The following is a 10867-nucleotide window of genomic DNA, read 5'->3' as shown; positions in this document are numbered from 1 at the left end:
TGGATTGGTGGAGCACAGGCAGAAGAGCAGCAGGCAGAGGAGTTTGGATTTGATGTGGTGGGTAACAGGGAGTCTATAGGTGTTTAAGGATGACAAAAATGATAAGTAAACTAATTAAAACTTTCATGGTCCAACAAGCAAATTATTTTTTAGAATAATAGATATATCCCTATGACCATCTATGACTATAATTTGTTTTGTTATTACTTGATTATAAGAGGAACAAGCCAATATTTTTCTCTCCATTCTAAGTTTTTAAAGGAAATGAAACATTATTTGTCACATTAGGTACAGCCGTGTGGTGAGGACTCCTTTAAATCAGTGGAAGTACTCCCTTCTGAAGAAATTGAAGGGTGTCTTGCAGATAATGATTAATGACTTTAAAACACTCACAAATCTTTGAAGAATGAGCAAATCACTATTAGAACCATATGCTGCCCTTATTCTTTGCATGGAACTTCCACAAAAATCACTACGAGTTCAGTGAAATGATGAAGGGAAGCATATGGCACTAGATCTGAACTAAATTAATAACAGTATGAAAACAGTTAGATAGTGGTAATTCCTCTTGTTATCTAGCTTTTAAATTTTTTTGGACAACCTTGTGGTGTATAATTAAACACCAAAAAGACACTTGCTAATGGGGAGAGCTGACGTGTGAGGAGAAACCATGTGGCATATCTTTTGAAGACAAGCTGAAGAGGCAGTAATTTGGGGCTTCCTTGCTCAGGACTGCCATGGAGTCATTTGGAGATCAAAAAAGAGCCTAAACCGGAATATGCTTTAGGGACTCCATCTGGCTCTGTCCCATACTGTTGCCATAGCCACCCATCTCCTAGCAACAATGAACGGCATTTTCCCGTCTCTAAAGTGACAAAGCCTGTGAGGGAGTAATAAAAATGTAATCGCAATAGGCTAATAATCTGAGAGGTTATCTCATGGTTAAAGCTCACTGTGAATATCTGAATGAGTCTTTCGTTTTATGATCACATCTTGCCTGTGATGGGTTTTGATAAGAAATTGCCTTTGCTCAGACTGAGGCAGTCTGATAGCCTGTTATTGAATACAAAGACTACACTTATCAGTACATGGAACGTGATAAGAGAGAACTTTAGTTTAAAACATGTGGAAAAACAATTATCATTTTGAATAACTTGACCATCATTATCTAATAATACTCTGGGTAGAGTAAACATGGGATGGAAAAAACCTGGTCTTGAGTCTGGAGGAAATATTCCATCCTAACACATTCAGGCTCCAAACAATCCATTACCAGCCTCTGCGATGAGCAATGAGTCTCAACTGAGGTCACTAATCAGAAGCAGTAAAGAAGCTGAAATAAAGATAAAAGGAAAAGGCTACATGCGTCACGCTTGTCCTTGAGGCAAAATGAAAAACAAACTACGTGACACTCTGTAGAGGATCTTTAGTTGTTTATTTCTAAATGTTTATACCATGTTTCAAATTATCTTTATTTAAAAATTCCACCAAGAGAAATCCATTGAGATACCAGCCTCTTTTTTAAAAATGCCCTAGTCCCGAAAGCTAGTAAGCCTCACTATTATACCGACCTGTGTGCAAAAAAGAACTCAGAAGAGTTTGCACATTCACAGGGATGTTAGTAATGAAAAAACAAACACCAATTTTCATTCTAAAATGCCATCTTGTGTATTATTTACTAGTTCCATCAGCTATATCCCATGAATCCACCTCTCGTTTAGAAATAAGAATATACATCATGATTCGAATACTGCTTTCCTGATCCTGTATCAGAGCCTGTGCATTTGGTAAATGTCAGTGAAAGATGTGTACTGTGGGAGTAGATTCAGGAATGTCACAGAGACTTCACTGGAGGGAAAGTGGAGAATCTAAACAATGTTGTCTCATAGATGAAATAAATAATCCCCACACTTAGGCAGGCCATTATAATGTGTTTACACATTACATGCAGAGCCTGGTTTAGCTGTGCTAACTGCTTTGTGAAAGAAATATCCTCCTGAAATTAAATAATCAAAGAAGATAGGTGAGTGCTAATTTTGTGCAACAAACAGTGATTGAAGAAAGAAGAAAAGACAGCAGGACTCAGCGTGAAGCAAATTAATTCCTCTTGGAGATTTACTCTCCTGAAGAAATTAAATTGCCCACTTCCTAATGAGTACAGTTCTTGGCATCCCATTTTCTTTCTCTTTTCTTCTTAAATTTGTTTCATGTTAGAGCCCCTTAATTTTTCACTCCACTATTTTTAAAATTACAATTTGAAAATCCAGTTCTTTGTATGATTCTGTGAAGTTCGGCATTCAACCAGTTCCTTTATTGTTTATTTCTGTTTTGGGAAAAAAAAAAATTCTCTTCCAGTCATCTCATTTGTTTGTTTCATTTGCTTCAGCTCCAGAGGAGGATGTAAGGAGACTCCAAAGCTACTGTGTCCTTTTGTATTATACTGATTTAATGGCTCAAGAGATGAACACATTTTCATTAAACTAATCTGGAATCACTGAAGAAAAACCTTAGCGTCCATTCACAGTGTATTTGTGCTCAATGTAAATACGTATTGCCGGGTTCTTTCCCTATTCTTCTTACCCTCTAGTGAAAGAAAAAAAAATAACACACAAACTGTTGTTCTTCCAGTTAATTCTGCACACAGAGAAAGATGTCAAAACACATTAGAACTGAAACCACATTTGAGAAGACATGCAGAACTTTCCAGATGCCATTGATGTTTGTAGAGCTTTGAGCCAGAGGGGCTATCATATGCTCTTCAATCTGTTTTTTCACTCTTCTGCTGTCTTAAAATAAACCGTGTAATTCTTGTTCTTGGCCTTAGAATGTGAGTTATGCCATCAGTTTGTTGTGATTCATTTGCTAAAATAACCCAGGATGAATATCTCTTCCTTCCTGTAATAACTGCTGTGGTGTCATTTTTTCCTAATGGAAGCCATTGTGTCTCTTGGAGAGCTGACAAATAGGGAAAGCCAGCTTTGTGGCACCAAGTACTGGATGATAATCAAAGCTCAGACGATTTCACTTGAATCTTATCTCTCTTATGGGCACAGGTGGCTGGTGGGAAAATTCTATTAGCACCACTTGCACACCGACTTTGATATCAAATAGTGAGACCAGATTTCTAAGAGTAGTGTATTGGAATATGGCCATGCCTTAGATTTGAAACTAACGGTATACTCTTCTCTCCTAAGTTATGTATGTGAAAATAGTCTCTGTGATAGTTAACATGTCCAGGCAGTCTTCTTCTGTCCGACATATCTGGATTTGGTTGGTTTGTAGAAAGGGCCAAGTATGGTTTTAATACCTTTGGGACATTAACTACAGCTTCTTGTAGCCATCAGAAGACAAAAGGTCGACCTTGAATATCTAAACATCTGGGTTACGACCAGATAGGTACTCTAAATACTAAAATAAAGGAGTCTCTCTTTTTGGCTCTTAGTGGAAATTGGGTCTATTGCTGCCACTGTGGTTTGAAGGTGTTTTAAGATTGCAAAAGATCATTCTCCTGGCGTGTGATAATTGACGGGAGGCACCTCTTGTGAAATGAATGAGACAGGTGACTGAAACTGAAAACCTAAAACAGAAAGGACCTGTTCAGCCATTGGGTTTGGGAATGTCACTTTCTTCTGACATTCTTCAAATAGAGTGCAGGCTTCAGAGGAAGAAGAGGTAGAAAATTTCTAGGGCTGAAGCCTTCTATTAAGGTGGCCTGAGTGCTTATCCCTGCCTCATCCTTCCATCCAGAAAGGGGCGGAGGAACTGAAAGTGTACATTGGATCCCAGTAATTATGTCTAGCATCTGTGACACCTGGCCCCCAATAAGACCACACCCAGATATTGACCATAACAAAAGATGAAGAGTAGAACAAGCCTCGGTAACAAAATTAAAATAATACTATAACAAATAAGCCCCCATATTTCAGTGATTCACACAATAGAAATGTAATTTTCCTTCTCATAATGATCCAATGCTGGTGTTTTTGACAGGCAAGATTCTTTCCTCTATGTGATGATTCAGCTAGTGAAAGGGGATAAAAAAAAGTTCATGGACAGGTGCACCTACTTTTTATGCCTCTTGACACAGAAGCCATACTTGCTACTTCTGCTCAAATTTCACTGACAGGAACTAGTTGCACAGCTTCACTGAGATGGAAGAGAGGGTGAGGAATGTTGCCCAGCAATAACCCAATGCAATGGAAAGGGAAGCCATGTTGTGGTGGATAGTCAGGTGGCAAATGTATTTCAGGATAGTTGAACAGGGAAGAAATAAAAGAGACTTGAGTAAATTAGTTAATTCTAGAAATCAGAACCATAGTCTTTCCAGGAGAGGTAAGGGAGATGACTGCAATGTTAGATTATGGCCATATAATCTAGAGTTTGGGGAAACACTCATTGGGTCTCACATAGGAAAATGTTTTATTACAAATATCTGAAGAGCAAGGATAAGGACAATACATACTAGTGTTTTATGTAGGCAGATAGAGTAAATTCAAGTTTTATCCTAGAAAAAATTATAATGAGTCAGATTCTAAAAGGGACTAGGGATCCCATAAGAATTTTTAGCAGTGCCAGTGCAACATTTCCTCAAGCAAAAGCTGAATAGCTGGGTCAAACATTCAAACCAGGAAAGTTTTGGGTCAGGGGGTTGGAGAAATGTATAAATTCACAAAGTAAGAGTGTGTGATCTCTTGCAGGATGGTCTGAAAAGAGAAAGATATTTGGTTTCAAATGGTATGTGGGTTGGAGTGCTTGATGCAGATTCCCCATCTTTCTGTAAATGTCACTGGAGACCTTGAAGAAAGTAGATATAATACCGGAAGCTTGGATTATCAGAAAAGCTAATGTCAAAATCTAAGATACATTTTTTTACTAAATATGAGGAAGATAGAGCTGTATTGAGGAAAAAAAAAAAAAAGCTAGGTTGTACACCTCTCCTGGTCTCTACTACCAGAAAATTGTTCAGGCACCCCTCTAACGTGTGGATTCTGCTTATTAAGGTGGCTTGACTGCCTATCCCTGCCTCATCCTTCCATCCAGAAAGGGGCAGAGAACTGAAAGCGTACATTGGATCCTGGTTGATAAAGAAAAAATGGATAGAGAACGAAAAGGCTTTGGCATGAGTGCACGCTGTATGCTGCTGGTTTTATGAACTTGATTAAATTAGAGAACCAGGCAAGGGGAGGTAGTACAACAGAGCTGCATTTAAGCAGTACTTGTGAGTCACTGGAATTGAGCTAGAATTGTGCACATTAAAGTGCTCTTCAGCTGTAGATTTGAGAAGGGAATGTAACTAGCATCTGTGGTCATGTTGTAGGTAGACACTAAATTGGGTAAATGTCTCCTTGTTCAAAGATGAGGCAAAAGAGTCTGGGGAGAGAGGTAGGTTTATTGCCTATGGTAGAAGTGCTGGGTCATGGGCTGTGAACATACATACATATTCGGCTTTAGTAAATACTGCCAAACAGTTTCCCAAAGTAGTTGTACTTCCATTAACAGTGTATGAGAATTCCAGTTGCTCTATATCCTTGCCAACTTTTAGCCATTCTGGTGGATGTAGAGTGGTATATCACTGTAGTTTTAATTCACTTTCTTTGTTGACTGATGAAGTAGAGCATGCTAGATAAATTAATGGGGCAAATTTTTAAGGCAAATGCCTGCATAAGAGACCAAGGATCCAGTGGGAAGACTATCTCATCCAGGGGTAAGTTAAAAACATTTAACAACCAATAAGGCACAAACATTGGCCAATCAGAATGATCACTGGCTTGAAGTGTTGAAGTAAGGTCTTGGGAGGCCTGGCTGTGCCATGCATTAACTCCTAGTTGTTGGATTATGGCCAGGTTTGAGGAGTCTTGGAGGAGGGGATGGGTGACTGGGAGATGGGTAAAGGCACTCAGGGTCTCAGGACAGCAGCTACTTGCAACCAATGAAGACAGTTTCATTATTTAATTAACTGCATGACCATACTAGTGTGTATTATCTGAATATCAGCCCTATCTCATTCTAAGGTAAGAGAATCAGACTCACAAGAACAACCATTTGGTGGCCCAAAAGGAGGAGGAGTTTTGAGTATAGTATGGCAGTTGATTATGTGTGTCTGAGTACAAGGTGAGGAGTTTTGGGATAAAGACTGAGGGTTGTCAATAAAAACAGAAATCACAATTTTGATACACCGTTTATAGAAGGCAAAAGCAAAAGGAGAAAATTTACTCCCAATTTTTTTTCCTTATTTAAAAAATATAGGTAACACCACATGTGCCAATTAGTTTTTCATACATATAATTAGTGACATCAATTATATTAATCATGTTGTGCACCCTTCACCAGTATCCATTGCCAAACTTTCCAGTACCATAAATAGAAACTCAATGCTTCCTAAACAATGACTCCTCCTTTCCCCCTTCCCCTCACTATAAATTTTTATCTCTATACATTTGCCTATTCTAGATATTTCATATGAATGAGGTCATACAACATTTGTCCTTTTGTAATTGACTTACTTCACTCAGCATAATGTTTTTAAGGCTTTTAATGTAGCATGAAGTCAAATTTTGTTTTGATTTAAGATTAAGCTTCATTAGTGTCACACAAATCTTCCTGTCTTTCCATTGAAGGAATAATTTAGATTGCTAGGACTGCGCTGGAGTATCCCAAGTCTTTAGTTTGTATCTGGAACTTCCCAGTTATCTCAAGTCATAAAAAATGTGAACAATTGGGATTGAACAAATCCCTTTATAGCTATTCACAACTGAAATGGGCTAAATGGACCTATCCAAAGCTCAGTGCCATACTATGACCAAAGATCTCCTCGGGAAAAAACATAGGAAAATGGGAATCATATTATAACATTACAAGAATGGGTGTTGCAGGCAGAATCCTGCTTTGTTGCATAACCTTGGACCTCAGTTTCCTCATCTGTAAAATAAGATTATAACACTACTGACAGAGTTGCTGTAAGTATTAGAAAAGAATATTGCATGTTTAGTGTTTAGCATAGTCACTGGCACATGTTAGGTGTCCAATAAACGTTGTTGTTAGGTGCCTTCCAGTCAGTTCCGACTCATAGTGACTCTGTGTACAACAGAATGAAACCTGCGCCATCCTTACAATCTTTGTTATGTTTGAGCCCATTGTTGCAGCCACTATGTTAATCCATCTCATTGAGAGTCTTCCTTTTTTTCACTGACCTTCTACTTTACCAAGCATGATGTCTTTCTCCAGGGACTTGTCCCTCCTAATAACATGTCCAAAGTATGTGAGACAAAGTCCTGCCAATCTTGCTTCCAAGGAGCACTCTGGCTATATTTCTTCCAAGACAGAATTGTTCGTTCTTCTGGCAGTCCATAGTACATTCAATATTCTTCGCCAACACCATAATTCAAAGGCATCAGTTCTTCTTCAGTCTTCCTTATTCATTGCCCAGCTTTCGCATGCATATGAGGCGATTGAAAATACTGTGGCTTGGGTCAGGCACACGTTAGTCCGCAAAGTGACGTCTTTGCTTTTTAACCTTTTAAAGAAGTCAATGCAATATGTTATTTGCAATAAACATTAATTAACTATAAACGGAAGGAAAGAGTTCAGGACAAATGGCTGTTCACGTAGCCACATCATTCCTTTTGCTAGTCAATGCTATGATTGAATTTCTCAACTTTTCGTAAAGGCTACTCTTCTAATGAAAGCATGACTATGGTTCATAATTATAAAAGTTTGTGTTATGCTTAATAATAATATTTATCACCAAATTTTACACAACTTTTAGAGCCCATGTCTTTTCAGAGGCTATCACTGGTGATAGAATGAGTGTTTTGATGTGAGATTATGTTGCTACTGTGGACAAGATTTGAATGATTTTTCCCCTCTGATCATGTTTGAATCACATCACTTAGCCATTATGTGTGGAAAAGCACTACTTCCAAGGCCTTTAGTTCCCCAGTCAGACATTACATTTTAGCGAAAATGGAAGGAAGGAGCAAGTGACTGAAAACACAAACAAACCTGACCAAACTGTTCACATTTTACAAATGAGATAAAAGCAGAGCCTATATACATACATACATATACATATATGTGTGTGTGTGTATATATATATATATAAAACTGTTGCCATCAAGTTGATTCCGACTCATAGTGACCCTATAGAACAGAGTAGAACTGCCTCATAGGGTTTCCACGGAGTGGCTGGTGGATTTGAACTGCCGACCTTTCGGTTAGCAGCTGAGCTCTTAACCACTGTGCCACCAGGACTCCAATACACACACACACACACACACACACACACATACATATATACACATACACCCTCTCTCCTGTAATCACTCCTAGATATGACAAAAATATCTACAAAACAGAAAATTTTCTCAATTTTATTTTATTTACATAGAGCACATTCTATGTGGGGGTGTAATTTTAAACAGGTTTTATATCTATCCATCTATGCATGTCCATATATATAACAGGATGGTATCACATTGAGATTACTAGTTTATAGAGGTGCAAGCATGTCACTAGAATCTGCAGAGAGTTTGGTGTTAACAGTTGGCAATATTTGACAGTTTCGTCTCAAACTCATGCTTCGGGAGTTTCACACAGTTAATGTGTAACTTTACCCATTGATTATAGTGTTCCTCTGACAGCTACTGCCTCCGAAGAGGGGGGCTACATACATAGCTACTGCTTGCCCTACCATCTTTGTCCCATCCACATATCACATACTTTATAGCATAAAAAGCCTTGTAGAAACAAACCTATGATGCAGGGGAATAACGTCAAGGTTTTTTTTCCTCCTGATTCTTTCGAAAAGCCTTCTTAAGAGCAGCGGTGAAACAATTCTTTTAAAATTTCTTATTCTTTCTGCTGCCTAAAGAGCTATCTCTATAGTAGGAGCACGGAGCATGCATGTGGATTTAGAAAGAAGTTCCATATTTAATAGCTGTTCAGAGATCAGGAAGGTAATAGGAGAGGTTATGTCTTTCTTTTTAGACCTTGTTATCTATGTCCCTTGGTGTGGCAAATGGTTAACACGCTCAGCTGCTAATTGAAAGGTTGGAAGTCGGAGTCCACTCAGAATGCTTGAAAGAATTAGGCCTGCTATCTACTCCTGAAAAATCAGCCATTGAAAACCCTATGGAGCAGTTCTACTCTTACTCACATGGGGTCACCATGAGTCAGAATCAACTAGACAATAACTGGTTGATTTATTTACCATGCTTTAAATTGTAAAATAGTGGCCCAAGTAGTCATTGGAAACTGAAAATATATCATGATTAAAATACCTTGCATTAAAAGGGAGAAGGTTGACATGTTGTGGGGTTGTTAACCAACGTCATAAAACAATACGTGTACTACTGTTTCACGAGAAACTATTTGTTCTGTAAGCCTTTACCCGACGCACAATAAAAAAAAAAAGTTGAAAAAAAATTAGAAAAAAAAATCTTGCATTTATTGAGGGCCTTTTTCTAATAAGTTCCAGTCACAGAAGAGACATTAATCAAATAATGGTTGAGATGTAGCTAAAGCAGGAACTACCTGTAAGGAATTATGTGCAGACTAAGGAATAGGAAACTGTGGTTTAGTTTCATGATATTGCAGAATCATGATTTTTAGATCTAAAAGCACTGTTAAAAACTAATCCAACATGCCCCCTTTTTACAGATGAAGAAACCATGCTCAAAGTTATTTGGGCACTAGTTCTTTTTTTTAAAAAAAAAATTTTTTTTTTTGTACTCTAGATGAAGGTTTACAAAACAAATAGTTTCTCATTAAACAGTGAGTACACATGTTGTTTTATGACATTGGTTAACAAGTCCATGACATGTCAACCCTCTCCCTTCTCAAACTTGGAGGACTCTTTTTTTGGTGAAAAAATACATAGCTAAAGTTATACCATTTCAAAAGTTTCTACATGTACAATTCACTGACATCGATCACATTTTACTAGTTGTGCTGCTATTTTCACTATCATTTTCCAAATTATTCCATCACTATTGTATTCAACTCACTTCCCCTTAGGCTTCCCATCAAACCTTTTGAGTTTCTATTGTCAATTTGATCTCACATAGATAATTCTTTTCTTTTTTTTGTACCTTAGATGAAGGTTTGCAGAACAAATAGTTTCTCATTAAACGGTTAATACACATATTGTCCTATGACAATTTTTAACAACCCCATGACATGTCAACACTGTCCCTTCTCAACTTTGGGTTCCCTATCATTAGTCCTGTTCTTTTTTATGGGGCTGTCCAATCCCTGGCTGAATGGTGAACTTCGGGCATGACTTCACCACTGAGCTAAAAGGGTGTCCAGGGGCCATACTCTCGGGGTTTCTCCAGTCTGTCAGGCCAGTAAATCTGGTATTTTCTTTGTGAGTTAGAATTTTGTTCTACATCCTTTTCAAGCTCTGTCCAGGATCCTCTATTGTGATCCTGGTCAGAGCAGTCAGTGGTGGTAGCCGGGCACCATCTAGCTGTACTGGACTCAGTCTGGTGGAGGCCTTGGTAGCTCTGGTCCATTAGTCCCTTGGACTAATCTTTTCCTTGTGTCTTGTTCCCTTCATTCTCCCTTGCTCCTGAAGGGATGAGACCAGTGGAGTATCTTAGATGGCTGCTCATAGGCTTTTAAGACCCCAGATGCTACTCACCAAGGTAGAATGTAGAACATTGCCTTTCTAAACTGTGTTATGCCAATTGAGCTAGATGTTCCCTGAGACCATGGTCCCCACAGCCCTCCACCAAGCAATTCAGTCCCTCAGGGAGTTTGGATATGTCTAGGGAGCTCCCATGACCTTTCCTTGTACAAGTTGTGCTGGCTTCCCCAGTATTGTGTACTGTCTTACCCTTCACCAAAGTTACCACTTATCTATTGT

The sequence above is a fragment of the Trichechus manatus genome, unplaced genomic scaffold (genome assembly GCF_000243295.1).
Source record: "Trichechus manatus latirostris isolate Lorelei unplaced genomic scaffold, TriManLat1.0 scaffold00032, whole genome shotgun sequence".
Classification (NCBI taxonomy): Eukaryota; Metazoa; Chordata; class Mammalia; order Sirenia; family Trichechidae; genus Trichechus; species Trichechus manatus.
This window is presented reverse-complemented; position numbering follows the sequence as displayed.